Source organism: Antechinus flavipes, chromosome 4 (assembly GCF_016432865.1).
Source record: "Antechinus flavipes isolate AdamAnt ecotype Samford, QLD, Australia chromosome 4, AdamAnt_v2, whole genome shotgun sequence".
Classification (NCBI taxonomy): Eukaryota; Metazoa; Chordata; class Mammalia; order Dasyuromorphia; family Dasyuridae; genus Antechinus; species Antechinus flavipes.
The window spans coordinates 251743838-251761599 of NC_067401.1; the positions used below are offsets into that span (position 1 = coordinate 251743838).

The 17762-nt window shown below is 32.8% G+C and overlaps 1 pseudogene; it reads right to left on the reverse strand.

Moving 5' to 3' along the window:
- Positions 1 to 364: 364 nt before the first annotated feature.
- LOC127561491 (40S ribosomal protein S19-like) lies at positions 365 to 15885 on the reverse strand (annotated as a pseudogene).
- Positions 15886 to 17762: the final 1877 nt, after the last annotated feature.

The following is a 17762-nucleotide window of genomic DNA, read 5'->3' on the forward strand; positions in this document are numbered from 1 at the left end:
GAAGAATAAAGACTCCCATCCAGGTCTTCAATTCCAAATCCAATTTTTTTTTCAATGTACCTAAATCCTAGAAAAATTTAGCTTTTATTTTTATATTCTATATATTTTATTTAGCAAATAAAGCATCAGACTGACATCAATCAATAATTAATCAATAGATATTTATTAAATGCTTTGTGCCAGGAAATATATTCAGTGCTGAATATATTTCCTGGCACAAAGCATTTAAATTGCCTTGTTTGTAAAAAAAAAAAAAATCAAATATGATCTAGTGCTAGATCATATTTGATTTTTTTTTACAAACAAGGCAATTTATTAATTTTATAAACAGGGCAATTTATTAATTACTCTGATGTGGTTTGTCTTAATGTTTCTTGTTGGCAGTTGCCACCTATCCGACAAATCTGTCTAGGTCTCTCTGGCCCTAAGGTGTCAGCTTTTGGTCCCCATCATGTCCCTTCTCCATCATCTTGAGGCCCTGCACAGCTTGCAGGACCCTCTGCCCCATGCTCTTGGAGCCTCTGCTGAAATGGTTGGACATGACCTTATTGAGCTCATAGATCTTGGTCATAGATCCCATGCCTGCCCCACCCCTCTTGGAGGTAAAAGTACCTGGCTGGCAATAGAAGCAGCCCAGGTGTAGAAAAATAATTCACATTGTAGGCACCAATTCCCATTGTTTGGTCACTTTAATCGTACCTACCTATTTGGAGATTTTGTTTCTCTGACTTTTTCAAGAAGGTGGCTAGGACTGTGATGAACTCCTGTTAGTTCACATCCTTCACCATGACTCCAGATACAATGTGAGGGCTCCATACGGCTATCTAGGGGAAAGAGCTTATTGGGAAAGAGCTTTATATATATATATATATATATATATATATATATATATATATATATATATATATATATATATATTATATATATATATATATATATATATATATATATATATATATATATATAGCTAAAGATACTTTCTTTACATTGACCATAATAGAAAACTGAAGCCTCTAATAAAAATCAGATGATAATTAAATATTAACATAGTAGCTACTGTCTGGCAATCTGATCATGATCCTAATTCCCTCCAAAAGTAAAATAAAATAAAATCATGGCATTATGGCATAAGCAATCATAGGTAAGTGGAAATAGTGCAATTTCCCATTTATTGAGAGAATCAAATGAAGTACTGCAGGTAAAGCAATACTTTGCCAATCTTAAAGCACTATCAGCTATTATTAAGAACTATCAAAGATCTTTTACAAAGATAAAGAAGGCTTGCTATTTGTATCAATGGAAAAACTATCTACACCAAAGAAATGGTCATCTTTGAAGTATTCATACTTATGCTGGTGTTATAACAATATCTAACATTTATATAAATCTCAGTTTAAAAAAAAATCTCTTTTCCACTAGTATTATTCAGCTTAAGACTGGAGCTGTTTAGTATCTTTATATTGCAGGTGTGGAAACCAAGACTAAAGGAAATGAGAAGATTTCACTAGGGACATATGGGTAGTATATATCTGTGGCAGGTTTGGAATTCAGGTTTTTTCTAAAGGCCGGTGCTTATTTGTATACTACTTAGTTGATATAAGAATTAAATAATTGATTTTCTTTTCTTGATATGTACAGGGGATTTGATGGAGTTAGATATATTCTACAAATTTCTCTAAGGTCTAAAGGATATGTTGCTAATTAGCCAAGTGTTATTGTTTGTTTGGGGAAATTGGGAAGGGGAGAGCGGGCAAATAAGGATAGTAAGAGAACCAAGAGACCCAAATCATAATTACATAAGAATTAAATTGAAGTTGGCAGATCCTTTGAAGAATTGGGTCCAATTCAAAAGAACAAGTGGTCTTTAATAGAAGAGCTGTTTTAACAAAGTCAAGGCTGGATGGTAGCTTAATGAATCCCATTTTAAGTTGGATGGAATAAGTTTGGACTGTGGTCTTTTGGGAGTCTCTATAAACACTTATTTTCTTTTCAGATCTTTCTCCTAATAAATAAGTTAGCACATTTCTGGCATTTGAAGTTGGCATTTTCATTGTTATTTATTTTCCAATCTTTTGTTGATGAGTTGTTTCATTTTCTCCCAAGATTAATTTCTGTTTAAATTATCTCAAACATGATTGGGGTCATGCAGATTCCTCAACAATATCCCCTCTCAACAGCAGACATCTCCAATTCTGGATGCCCCATCACTGTGCTGAATACACAGTTGACACTGAAAAATACTCAGATTGACTTGATAATTATGTCATAATAATGACCATGTGGATAATCCTATAAAGGAAATTATCAAACCAAGGAGAACATTAGATATAAAGATATAATAGATGGGGAATTTAATGACTTGAGTCTTTCTCCTAATTCTCAGAATAACTAGTTCTTTTTTATAATATTTATTATAAATTTTGCAAGGAATAGCAAGTTGAACATAATAGACTTGCAGTTTCAAGCAAAAAAAAAATTTTAAGGCTTTTATACATAACCATATTTTGTTATTGTTGTTGTTTAGTCATTTTTCAGCTATGTTTGTTTGACCTTTCATGATCTCTTTCTGGATTTTCTTTTTTTTTCCTCTTTATTTTTTAATTACACCTTTTTATTTTCAAAACATATGGATAGATAATTTTTCAACAATGATCCTTGCAAAATGTTGTGTTCCAAATGATTTCCTCCCTTTTCCCCACACCCTGCCCTAGATAGAAAGTAATCCAATATAAGTTAAACATGTTAAAATATAATTAAATCTAATATATGTATGCATAGTTATACAATTATCATGCTGTACAAGAAAAATCAGATCAAAAAGGAAAAAAAGAGAGAAACAAAACAAAATGCAAGCAAAAAACAAAAAGAGTGAAAGTGCTATTTTGTGATCTACATTCACTTCCCACAATCCTCTCAGGGTATAGATGACTCTCTTCTTCACAAGATCATTGGAACTGGCTACAATCATCTCATTGCTGAAAAGAGCCATGTCCATCAGAATTGATCTTCATATAATTTTGTTGTTACTGTATAATCTGGTTTTGCTCATTTCATTTAGCATCAGTTCATGTAATTCTCTCCAAATCTCTCTGAAATCATCCTGCTGATCATTTCTTATAGAATAATAATATTACGTAGCATTCATATACTATAACTTATTCAGTCATCCTCCTCTTAAAGAGCATCCACTCAGTTTCCAGTTTTTTTGCCAATACAAAAACGGGCTGTCACAAACATTTTTGCACATGTGGGAATCTTTGTCACCTTTATGATCATTTGGGAGATTATAAGCCCAGTAGTAACACTGCTGGATCAAAGTGTATGCACATTTTGATAGTCTTTTGGACAGAGATCCAAATTGTTCTCCAAAATGGTTAGATTAGTTCACAACTCCACCAACAATCTATTAGTGTTCCAGTTTTCCCACATCCACTCCAACATTCATTGTTATCTTTTCCTGTCATTTTAGCCAATCCGGGAGGTATGTAGTGATACCTCAGAGTTTTCTTAATTTGCATTTCTCTGATAAATAATTATTTAAAGCACTTTTTCATATGATTAGGAAGGTTTTAATTTCTTCATCTGAAAATTATTCAAATCCTTTGACCATTTATCAATTGAAGAATAACTTGAATTCTTATAAATTTAGATCAATTTTCTATATATTTTAGCAATGAGGCCTTTATCAGATCTCTTGAATGTAAAACATTTCTCCAAGTTTATTGCTTCCCTTTTAATTTTCTATGCATTGGTTTTGTTTGTATAAAAACCCTGTGACTTAATGTAATCAAAATTATCCATTTTGTGTTCAGTAATTTACTCCAATTCTTCTTTGATCTGAAATTCCTTTCTTCTCTACAGATGTAAGAGGTAAACTATCTTTTGTTTTTTCTAAGTTGCTTATAATAACATTCTTTATGTCTAAATCATGAACCCATTTCAACCTTCTCTTGGTATATGGTGTTAGGTGTGGGTCAATACCTAGTTTCTGCCTTATTAATTTCCAATTTATTCAGCAGTTTTTGTCAAATACTAAGTTCTTATCCCAAAATCTGGGGTCTTTAGGTTTGTCAAACACTAGATTACTACTGTCATTGACTATTTTATCCTGTGAACCTAACTTATTCCACTGATCAACTCTATTCCTTAACCAGTACCAATTGGTTTTGATGACCACTGATTTATAATATAGCTTTAAGTCTGGCACAGCTAGGCCATATTCATTTGCATTCTTTTCATTAATTCCCTTGAAATTCTTGACCTTTTGTTTTTTCTAAATGACATCTGTTACTATTTTTTCTAAATCTATAAAATAATTTTTATGGAGTTTGACTGGTATGTCACAGAGTAACTAGATTCATTTAGGTAGTATTGTCATTTTTATTATATTCACTCAGCCTACCCATGAGCATTTGATATTTTCCCAGTTGATCAGATCTGACTTTATTGGTGTGGAAAGTGTTTTGTAGTTGTGTTCATAGAGTTCCTGACTTTGCCTTGGGAGATAGATTCCCAAATATTTTATATTATCAACAGTTATTTTAAATGAAATTTCTCTTTGTATCTCTAGTTATTGGACTTTGCTGGTAATATATAAAAAATGCTGATGATTTATGTGGATTTATTTTATATCCTGCAACTTTGCTAAAGTTATGAATTATTTCTAGTAGTTTTTCAGTTGATTCTCTAGGGTTCTCTAAGTATACCATCATATCATCTGCAACAAGTGAGAATTTGGTTTTCTCATTACTTACTCTAATTACTTTAATCTCTTTTTCTACTCTTATTGCCAATTTTTAAAAATATTTTTATTACAATATTGAATAGTAATGGCTATAATGGGCAACCTTGTTGCACCCCTGATCTTATTGGAAATGGTTCTAGTTTGTCCCCATTACACATGATACTTGCTGATATTTTTAAATAGATGCTACTGATCATTTTAAGGAAAGCTCTCCTTATTCCTATACTCTTTAGTCTTTTTAATAGAAATGGGTATTGGTTTTTATCAAAAGTTTTTCCTGCATCTATCGAGAAAATCATATGGTTTTGTTAGTTTGGTTATAGATATAGTCAATTATGCTAATAGTTTTCCTAATATTAAACCATCCCTGCTTTTCTGGTATAAATCCTACTTGATCATTGTGTATTATCCTGGGGATGATTGGCTGTAATCCCCTCACTAATATTTTATTTAATATTTTTCCATTAATATTCATTAGAGAAATTGGTCTAGAATTTTCTTTCTCTGTTTTGACCTTATGAGCTTTAGTTATCAGCACCATATCTGTGTCATAAAAGGAATTTGGCAGAACTCCATTCCCTATTTTTCAAATAGTTTGCATAGTATTGAAATTAATTGTTCTTTAAATATTTGGTAGAATTTATATGTAAATCCATTTGGCCCTGGAGATTTTTTCTTAGAGAGTTGGTTAATAGCTTGTTCTCTTCCTTTTTCTAAAATGGGATTATTTAAGCAAATCATTTCCTCTTCTATTAATCTATACAGTCTCTATTTTTGTAATTATTCCTACATTTTTCTTAAATTATCAGATTTATTGAAACATAATTGGGCAAAATACTTCCTAATTTTGCTTACATTTCCTTTTCATTGATGGAAAGTTCTCCCTTTTAATTTTTGAGACTAACAATTTGCTTTTCTTCTTTCCTTTTTTTAATCAAATTAATTAAAAGTTTATTTATTTTGTTGGTGTTTTTTTCACAAAATTAACTCAGTTTTATTCATTAATTCAATAGTTTTCTTACTTTCAATTTTATTTAATCTCCCCCTTTATTTTCATAATTTCTAATTTGGTATTTAATTAGAAGTTTTTTTATTTTTTTTCTAATTTTTTTTAGTTAAAAGCCCAATTCATTGATTTTCTCTTACTCTATTTTATGCAAGCAAGCATCTAGAGATATCAAAATTCCCCTGATAATAGCTTTGGTTACCTCTCACAAAATAGGGTATGTGGTCTCATTGTTGTCATTTTATTGGATGAAATTGTTGATTTTGTCTATGATTTGCTGTTTCACCCATTCATTCTTTAAACTTACATTATTTAATTTCCAATTAATTTTTGCTCTATTTCCCCCTGGCCTTTTCTTATATGTAATTTTTATTGCATCATGGATGTGAAAAAATGCATTTACTATTTCTTCCTGTCTACATTTGATTTTTGAGGTTATTATGCCCTAATGCATGGTCATTTTTTTTATATAGGTTCCATGTACTGCTAAGAAAAAAAGTATATTCCTTTCTTTCTTCTTTCAATTTTCTCAAAGGTCTATCATACCTAACTTTTCTAGAATTCTATTTATCCCTTTAATTTCTTTTTTGTTTATTTTGTGGTTTGATTTATCTAGTTCTGAGAGAGTAAGTTTGAGATCCCCCACAAGTATAGTTTAGCTGTCTAATTCTTCTTGCAGCTTTCTTGATTTCTGCTCTAGGAATGGGGATGCTATATCACTTGGTGTATATATGTTTAGTACTGATATTACTTCATCTATGGTACCTTTAAGTAGTAGAATGTAGTTTCCTTTCTTATATCTTTTAATGAGATCTATTTTTGCTTTTGGTTGATCTGAGATCAGGATAGCTATCCCTGGTTTTTTTTGTTTTTTTACTTCACCTGAAGCATAATAGATTCTGCTCCAGCCTTTTACCTTTACTCTGAACACATCACTCTGTTTTAGATGTGTTCCTTTGAAGCAGCAAATTGTAGGATTCTGGCTTTTAATCCAATTTGCTATCTGCTTCCATTTTATGGGAGAGTCCACTATTCACATTCACAGATAAAATTACTCTCTGTATTTCCTGCCATTTTGTTTTGCTCCAATTATATTTTTCTCTTCCCTTTTCCCCTATCCCTCATCCCCAGTATTTTGCTTCTGACCAACACCTCCCTTAAACCTCCCTCCCTTTTTGCAGCCCCCCCCCAATTTCTTATATTTTTTCTCCTTCTGTTTTCCCTTCTATAATCCTTCCCCTTTTCTTTCCTCTTTCCCTTTTCCCCTCCTACTGCTTTTCTGTGAAGCTAAATGTGTCTGATATTCTCTCTTTGGGCTAAATCTAATGAGAGTAAGATTCACACAATGCTCATCTCCCTCCTTTCTATTCCACGATTGTAATAGGTCTTTTTTGCCTCTTCATGAAATTTAATTTACCCCATTTTAACTCCATTTTCCTCTACTTCCAGTAGAATCACCTTTCCTTCTCTAGTTTCTTTTTTATATCATCACTATAAAATCAAATTATACCTACATCCTCTAAGTATAGACATAACAGAGATCTCTATCTCAAGAGTTAAATATATCATCTTCTCATATAGGGATATAAGTTTTTTGACTTTTAAAAGAAAGGTTTTTTTTTCTTTTTACCTTTGTATGCTTCTCTTGAATTATGTGTTTGAAGAACAAAAATTTTATTCATCTCTAGTCTTTTCATTAGAAATAGAAGAAATTCACTTATTTCATTGAATGATCATCTTTTCCTCTGAAAGATGATGCTCAATTTTGTTAGATAGTTCATTCTTGGCTGCAATCCAAGTTACTTTACATTTCAGAATATCAGATTCCATGTCCTCCTAGCCTTTAACATTGAAACTACTGAATCCTGGGTAATCTTGATTGTGTTTCCTCAATATTTTAATTCTTTCTTTCTGGCTGTTTGCAATATTTTCTCTTTGATCTGATAATTCTGAAATTTACCTATGATATTCCTTGGAGTTTTCATTTTGGGGACTCTTTTAGGATGTGATCAGTGAATTCTTTCAATAGCTATTTTATCCTTTGTTTCTGGGACATCAAGGTGGTTTTTCTTAATGTTTTCTTGAAAGATGATATTATAAAAGCTCTTTTTTTTTTCATTGTGGTTTTCAGGTACTCTAATAATTCCTAGATTATCTCTCCTGGATATAATTATTAGGTCAGTTATTTTTCCAATGAAGTATTTTAATTTCTCTTCTATTTTTTCATTTTTTGGTTTTGTTTGACTCATTCTTGAGTCTCATTAAGTCATTCACTACCATTTGTTCACTTCTAATTTTTAGTGAATTATTTTCTTCAGTTAACTTTTTTCTTTTTTTTTTTTTTTACATTTGGCCAATTGAACATTGTAAATGACATGTTTTGTTCATTGCATTTTTTCCATTTCACAGATTCTGTTTTTCAATGAATTGGTTTCTTTTTCATACCTATTTTGTAAGGAGTTATTTGCCTTTTCCATTTCATCAAATCTATTTTGTGAGGAGTTATATTTTTTTTTCATTTCATCAAATCTATTTTTAAGAAGTTTTCTTCAGATAATTTCCATTTTTCATTATCCAAACTCTTTTGCCAAGTTCTCATTTGCTTTCTTCATTTTTCTTCTAGCTCTTTTTAAAGATCCTTCTTGAATTCTTCCAAGAGAGCCTTGCAATATGGGGATCAACTCATATTACCCTTTAGGGCCTCATCTGGAAATGATTTGCTTTTAGGTTCTTCAGGGTTTGAAGTCTATTCTTTCTTTCTCCATAAAAGTTGTCTATGGTCAGAGTTATTTTTGCTTTTTTACTTATTTTTTGAAGGTTGAGGTCTGCTCTTAAGGCAAAAGTACAACAGTGCCTTTAGTTTGCCCTGGGGTCAGTGCTGCTGACTGGATTCCCATGTTGGGTAGGCATGGCCAGGTCCCATGTTTTTCTGGGGTTTAGGGGCTTGGTATTTGCCTTTTGTATTTGCTTTGTATGTCTTACAGCTAATCTGTGGAACCACTATCTTGTAAGCAAGATAGGGTAATCTAAAAGCCTCACAGTAGATTCCTTGGTTTGTGAATATTGCAATGTCCTGGCTCCCTGCTCTGACCCCTGCTCTAGTTCCCTGCACTTGGCAGCCTTTCCCTCTACCCAATTAAAACAGACCTTTTCTTAAGTTCTTTTAAAGTATTTTCTTCTGAAAATTTGTTATACTTCAAATATTTGTGAGTTCTGTCAGTCCAAAATCAGTTTAGAGTCTTGATTTGGTGTTGATCTGGGGGATATGAAAAGGAGCTCAGATGTGTCTGATATGTGTGCTCTCCACTATTTTGGCTCCTCCTTCAACAAAGGGGGACAAAAGTCAAAAAGCTGAAGCAAGTTGGGGAAAGAGGATATATATGTTCTTAGTTAATCAGATTTTAAGTGACCTAGAAGAAATAGTGAACTTTATTTTGAGAACTAAATTTGACCTCAATTGTGAAGGATCATATCAATTTCTAATTGCATTCAATGACATTCAGCAAATATTTATAAGTAGATTTTTGCATACAAACACTTTGATTTCTTGAGAACATGCAAAGATGGGGAAGATATTATCTCTTCATTAAAAGAGTTTATAAAATTCCATAGGGAAAATGACATATGCATGCAAATTGTAGTTGCTCAATCATAACTGATTCTATAATCCCATTTAGAATTGTCTTTGCAAAGATGCTGAAATGGTTTATTCTTTCCCTCTTAAGGTCATTTTTACAAATAAGGAACTGAGGTAAACAGGGACTTGTCTATGGAATCACATAGGTAGTAAGTCTCTGAGGCCAAATTTGAACTCATAGAGTTGAGTCCCAGACCCGTGCTGTATTCACTGCACAACCAATCTCTCTTCATCTCTCAAGTATACATTTTTGTTTTATCCCTATAATCACTATTGTACTAAATTTAAATCAATAAGATGTTTTTTAGAAATTTTTCATATATTTAAACATATATAAAGTCATCATGGAGAATAAAAAATAAGAAATTATGCAGAGTTTATCAAGAAAGCTGAAAATCAATCTGATGAATTTTCCCCAAATAATATCAGATTCAGGAGAAGAAAGTATCTACCCTGGTGCTAGGTATGTGTCCTAAGCTTTCTGAGAGAAATAGGCTATAATCATTTGCAGGAAATTTATAAGGAACTCCTCTGGTTGATTCCCAGTGAACAGGTTTGCCTCAAAAAGGATGGCCTATTAGAATTAGTTCAAAGAGATGGTTTGTTGTCAGTAGAAAAATAGTCTTTTTGATCTAAGTGGGGATGGAAAAATGGCCTCATTTCCCCCTTTTTTACCCTCTTTATCCCCTTGGAATTCTAGATTTCAAAAGCTCAATGAGGGTCATTCTTCTTGGTAAAAGAGATTATTCTTTTCCATAATCAATTTCTCCTAATTCTGTTACCAATTATCTTTGAAGCAGATTCAACACCAGGGACCATTCATAGATATTTTCTATATCTTACTAGTAGTGATTTATAGTGAATGCTTCTCATTAAGGAGTTAGGATAGTCTTCTAGTTCCATGGAAGGTGCCCTCTTCTGTCAAAGATCTATGTCCTGTAATCTCATCAAAATGACTGTGTAGTGTCCAAGAGGATTCTCTGGTCAAACTGGCTGAGATTAACAAAAGTAGCTATATTTGTTTTAGATATGAAAATATGATTACTATAATTCTATGAGTATTAGAACACATAATCAAAACTATAAGTTTACATGTCTATCTGGTCCAATAGAAATGTGATTTTAAAAAAATCCTTAAATATGAAACAGATGCTCTGGTGTACATGGGAGAAATAGACCAGAGGCAAAGAAACAGTTGGTCAGGCAATCACATTTTTACCTGCTCACATGCTACACATTTGTGACTCCCTGGCAGTTGGTAAGTTGAAAATTTCTGGGGCAGAAAGCAAAATTATGTAAGTCTGCTTTCAGTGATGTCACACAAAACACATGCTATGCCGATTCAATTCATGTGCCATGAACTCAAGGGAGGGAACACTGCTTGCTCCTTAGCAGAAAATTAAATTATGTCTCACCGAGGGCCAATTTGTTCCCTTCTTAATAAGAATTTTGTGAAATAAACACTGTCGGTTCATTGTCATTCTACACCTTTGGAATGTCCTTCAATAATACAATAAAAGAAAAGTCCCTCAACTTAAAAACTCAGTAAGATAAGTGGGGAATGGAGGAATCTTAATGAAAGTAATGACAGAGGGTGAGAAAGTAAATTAAAATGATATTAACTATTTTCAAAATATTTTATCATCTAAGGGCATTAGAGCAAATGAATATACCCTTATAAAAATAAGGGCAATATATTTTTCTATATTACATTTTACCCAGGTTCTAATATGAATATTTGGGAGTCTATTTGCCAAGACAAAGCCAGAAAATGTATGATCACAATTACAAAACACTTTTCACACAAATAAAGTCAGATTTAAATAATTGAATAAATATTAGTAGCTCAGAGATAGGCTGAGCTAATATAATAAAAATAACAATCATATTTAAATTAATTTATTTATCCAATACAATACCAATCAAACTACCAAAAGTTATTTTGTAGACTTAGAAAAAAATAATAATAAAATTCATCTGCAAGAACAAAAGATCAAGAATAACAAGGGAATCACTTTTTAAAAAAGAGAATGCAAAAGAAGAATCCCTAGCTGTACCAAATCTAAAACTATATTATTAAATGTCAATCATTAAAACTATTTGGTAGCGGATAAGAAATGTAGTGGTGGACTGTGGAATAGGTTAAATACCTAAGACAAAGAAGTTAAAGACTACAGTAATCTGTTTGATAAATCCAAAGCTTCTGGGATAAGAATTCATTTTTGACAAAAACTAGTAGAAAAACTGGAAATAGTATGGCAGAAATTAGGTATAGACCAATATTTTATACTGTAACAAGACAAATTCAAAATGGGGACATGATTTAGATATAAAAGGTGATACTAGAAGCAAATTATGAAAGGAAATAATAGTTTACCTATCATATCTATGGAGAAAAGGAGAATTTATAGAACCAAACAAGAGATGTAAAATATTATGAAATGCAAAAATGAATAATCTTATTTACATTAAATTAAAAAGCTTTTCAAAAATAAAACTAATACAAGTAAAATTAGAAAAAAAGCATACATCTGGGAAATAATTTTTAAGGTCCTTGTTTCTCTTTTAGCTTAATACTTTCAAAATATATGCATAGTTTTCAGCATTCACCTTTGCAAAACCTTTTGCTTCAAATTTTTTCTCCCTCCCTTCCCTTCACTCCCTCTCTTAGATAGAAAGTAATCCATACACATTAAACATGTGCAATTCTTCTATACATATTTCCAGAATTATCATGCTGCATAAGAAAATTCCGATCAAAAATGAAAAAAATGAGAAGGAAAACAAAAAGCAAGCAAAAAACAACAAAAAAGTGAAAACACTATGTTGTGATCCATATTTAGTCCTCACAGTCCTCTTTTAGGATGTAGAAGACACTGTCCATCACAAGACTACTAGACTTGACCTGAATTACCTCACTGTTGAAAAGAGTCATCAGAATTGACCATCACATAATCTTATTGTTGTTGGGTACAAAGCTCTCTTGACTCTACCCATTTCATTTAGGATCATTTCATGTATATCTCTCCAGGTCTTTCTGAAATCATTCTGCTGATCATTTCTTATGGAATATAGACCCAGTAGAGATATTGATATTGCTGGATCAAAGGATATGTCACAGTTTGACAGCCCTATGGGCATAGTTCCATATTGCTCTCTAGAATGGTTAGATAGGTTCACAACCTCACCAATCATGTATGTGTCCCAGAAGTGGTACCTCAGAATTTTCTTAATTTGCATTTCTCTGAACAACAGTGATTGAGAGAGTTTCTTCATATGATTCGAAATGGTTTGAATTTCTTCATCTGAAAACTGTGTATTCATATTCTTTGATCATTTATCAGATGGAGAATGACTTGTATTCTTGTAAATTTGAGAAAATTCTCTATATATTTTCAAAATGAGGCTTTTAGCTAGATCTTTGGATATAAGAATTAATTGTGTCTATGATTTGTTGTTTCAGCCACTCATTCTTTAGGATGAGATTATTTAGTTTCTAATTAATTTTTGGTTTGTTTTCACTTTATTACATGTAATTTTTATAACATCATTATCTGAAAAAAGATACATTTTCTATTTCTGCCTTTTGATTTTGAGGGTTTTATGCCCTAATACATGGTCAGTTTTTGTGAAGGTTCTAAGTATCATGGAGAAAAAAAAGTATATTTATTTTTGTTCCCCTTCAGTTTCTCCAAAGGTTTATTGTGCCTTATTTTTCTAAAATTCTATTTACTTCTTAATGTCTTCACTCATTTATTTTATGGTTTGATTTATCTAGTTCTGATAGAGCAAGGTTGAGATTCCCACTACTATAGTTTTGCTGGTCTATTTCTTGTAACTCTCTTAACTTCTCCTTTTAGGAACTTAGATGCTACAACACTTGGTGCATATATAGTTAACATTGATATTACTTTACTCTCCATAGTAAAATTTAGCAAAATATTATCCCCTTCCTTATCTCTTTTATTTTTTTAATAATTATAACTTTTTATTGACAGAACCCATGCCTGGGTAATTTTTTACATTATCTCTTGCACTCACTTCTGTTCCGATTTTTCCCCTCCCTCCCTCCACCCCCTACCCAAGATGGTAAGCAGTCCTATACATGTTAAATATGTCACAGTATATCCTAGATACAATATATGTGTGCAGAACTAAACACTTCTCTTGTTGCACAGGAAGAATTGGATTCAGAAGATAAAAATAACCCGGGAAGAAAAACAAAAATGCAAACAATTTGCATTCATTTCCCAGTGTTCTTTCTTTGGTGTAGCTGCTTCTGTCCAGCATTGATCAATTGGAATTGAATTAGATCTTCTCTTTGTCAAAGAAATCCACTTCCATCAGAATGCATCCTCATACAGTATCATTGTTGAAGTATATAATGATCTCCTGTTTCTGCTCATTTCACTTAGCATCAGTTCATGTAAGTCTCTCCAAGCCTCTCTGTATTCATCTTGCTGGTCATTTCTTACAGAACAATAATATACAATAATATATAACATTCATATACCATAATTTACCCAACCATTCTCTAATTGATGGGTATCCATTCATTTTCCAGTTTCTAGCCACTACAAACAGGGCTGCCACAAACATTTTGTCGCATACAGATCCCTTTCCCTTCTTCAGTATCTCGTTGGGGTATAAGCCCAGTAGTAGCACTGCTGGATCAAAGGGTATTCACCATTTGATAATTCCAGATTGCTCTCCAGAATGGTTGGATTTGTTCACAACTCCACCAACAATGCATCAGTGTCCCAGTTTTCATGCATCCTCTCCAACATTTATGATTATTTTTTCCTATAATCTTAGCCAATCTGAGAGGTGTGTAGTGGTATCTCAGAGTTGTCTTAATTTGTATTTCTCTGATCAATAGTGATTTAGAACACTCTTTCATATGAGTGGTAATTGATGCAATTTCATCATCTGAAAATTGTCTATTCATATCCTTTGACCATTTATCAATTGCAAAATGGCTTGATTTCTTATAAATGAGAGTCAATTCTCTATATATTTTGGAAATGAGTCCTTTATCAGAACCTTTAACTAGGAAAATGTTTTCCCAGTTTGTTCCTTCCCTTCTAATCTTGTTTGCACTAGTTTTATTTGTACAAAGGCTTTTTAATTTGATGTAATCAAAATTTTCTATTTTGTAATCAATAATGATCTCTAGTTCATCTTTGGTCACAAATTGCTTCCTCCTCCACAAGTCTGAGAGGTAAACTATCCTATGTTCCTCTAATTTATTTATAATCTCATTCTTTATTCCTAAATCATGGACCCATTTTGATCTTATCTTGGTGTAGGGTGTTAAGTGTGGGTCCATGCCTAATTTCTGCCATAGTAATTTCCCATTTTCCCAGCAGTTTTTGTCAAATAATGAATTCTTATCCCCAAAATTAGGATCTTTGGGTTTGTCAAACACTAGATTGCTATAGTTGACAATTTTGTCTTGTGAACCTAATCTATTCCACTGATCAATTAATCTATTTCTTAGCCAATACCAAATGGTTTTGGTAACTGCTGCTTTATAATAAAGTTTTAGATCAGGTACAGCTAGGCCACCTTGATTTGATTTTTTTTCATTAATTCCCTTGAGATTCTTGACCTTTTATTCTTCCATATGAATTTTGTTGTTATTTTTTCTAGATCATTAAAATATTTTCTTGGGAGTCTGATTGGTATAACACTAAATAAATAGATTAGTTTAGGGAGTATTGTCATCTTTATAATATTCACTCAGCCTATCCAAGAACATTTAATATTTTTCCAATTATTTAAATCTGACTTTATTTGTGTGGCAAGTGTTTTGTAATTTTGCTCATATACTTCCTGACTTTCCTATGATAGATTCCCAAATATTTTATGCTATTGAAAGTTATTTTGAATGGAATTTCTCTTTGTATCTCTTGCTGTTGGATTTTGTTGGTAATGTATAAAAATGCTGAGGATTTATGGGGATTTATTTTGTATCCTGCAACTTTGCTAAAGTTATTATTTCTAATAGCTTTTTAGTAGAATCTCTGGGGTTCTCTAAGTATACCATCATATTATCTGCAAAGAGTGACAGTTTGGTTTTCTCATTATCTACTCTAATTCCTTTCATCTCTTTCTCAATTCTTATTCCCAAGGCTAGTATTTCTAATACAATATTGAATAATATTGGTGATAGTGGGCAACCTTGCTTCACTCCAAATCTTATTGGGAAAGGTTCCAGTTTTTCCCCATTGCATATGATGCTTACTGACGGTTTTAAATATATGCTCCTGATTATTTTAAGGAAAAATCGATTTATTCCTATGCTCTCAAGTGTTTTTATTAGGAATGGATGTTGGATTTTATCAAATGTTTTTCTGCATCAATTGAGATGATCATATAGGGGTGTGTGGTGTGGAAAAGGGAAAGAGATGCAGAAGATGGAGAACTCACAGCCCGTGGCCTTGTATAGTAATGGCAGCCATCATAACAGACAGGTGCAGGGGATGTACAGTGCATGCTGCGCATGTCACAGCCACTGCAGGGGGAATTCACTGCAGCAGTGAAGGTCGGAAGTGTAAGCGCAAAGAGCAGGAGAGAAAGTGTGGGAAACGGAGGCATCACAGTGCAGAGGCAGCTTGGAGGAAGTTGGGCATTGCTGGTATATTGTTTTTGTAGCGCTGTATATATATATATATACATACATATATATTGGCATTTTACTAATAGCAATTTGGAATCCCTAGCAAATGATGATGTCAAAAAAAGAAAAATTGACTCAGAGTGTAGGATATTCAAAGAACAGTGGACTTATGGTTACTTTTTCATGCAGTACAAGGAAAGAGCTGTATGTCTGATATGCCAGACACTATATTCTGTGTTCAAAGAAGATAATTTGCATCAACAATTTGAAACTCAACATAAAGATAAATATGATTGTTTGGTTGGAGAAGTGAGAAAAGATAAAATATTAAAACTTGTTAGAATCTTTACAAAGTGTTAACTCATTCGAGTTGATAGAAACAATGCTTGTGTGCTTAGAATTTACACCTTTGGGAGAATTCACATATTAGAGCTCACACCTTTGAGATTTCACCCATTAGCTCACACATTGGAGTTCACAAGTTCAGGAGATTCACAAATCAGAAACCCACAATCCCACTCTCTCAGAGGAGGAATCAACCTTTGGGTTCACACCTTTAAGAGATTGTATATAAGAAGCTCTTAGAGTTTCAGTCAGTCAGTTTAGGAGATTGACAAGCTAGAGACTGCAGTCAGGCAGAATGAAGGATTTGGAGGAGTAGAGCCAAGATTCAGAGGGAGCTGGAGGTGACAAAGCTCAAGCTGCAAGAGCTCTTGGAACCAAGGAGGGAGAGAGGCCTCTTAGAAAGCTAACCAGGCCCAAGGAAAGAGATAAGACTTGGAAGGAGAAAATAAAATTTTAGATTTTATTAGCTGGCAGTATTTGAGGTAATTATTACTCTGAACTGAAACTAAGGCTGCCTCCAGGAAACCTCCCCAAGAAACCTACTCCCAGAGAATCATCTTATATTATAGAAAAAGAAGAGAACACCACAAAAACTGAAAAATATATTGACAACTCAGCAAAATATTTTTGTGAAGCAGAAGCAGCTAAATATTTCATCACTGTGAGCAAGTTTTCAAGTTGCCAAGCTAATAGCACGCACTGGCAGACCATTTGTGGAGGGAGAATTTGTTTAAAAATGCTCTCTTTTTGTTGCCAAGAGATGTGTCCAGAGAAGGCCGATTTATTTAGTACAGTGAGTCTTTCAGGACCTACAATTACACGGAAGATTGAAGAAATGGGAAACAATCTGCATCAGCATTTGCAAAACTCCATAAAAAAAAATTCATATTTTTCCTTGGCACTCAATGAAAGCAATGATGTTCATGATTCTGAACAACTTCTAATTTTTATTCATGGGATGAATGATTATTTTGAAGTCATAGAAGAGCTTGCTGCACTGCAAAGCATCAAAGGAACAACTACAGGAGAGGTTATCTATGAAATGGTTTGCCAAACTATAAATGGTTTGGAATTGGACTGGGCTAAACTAGCTAGCATGACAACTGATGGTGCTCCTAGCATGGTGGGGTCTAAGAAAGGAGTAATTGCTCGCATTAACCAAGAGATGGACAAACATAACCATTCTCATCTAATAGCCATACATTGCCTCATCCACCAACAAGCACTGTGTAGTATATCACTGAAGTGGGACTCTGTTATGAAAATTGTGGTATTTTGTGTTAACTTCATCAGAGCTAATGCACTAAATCACAGACAATTTCAGGAATTTCTGTCTGAGCTAAATGTTGAGTATGAAAATGTTCTATATCACACAGAAGTCCATTGGCTGAATTGAGGGAGAGTTTTG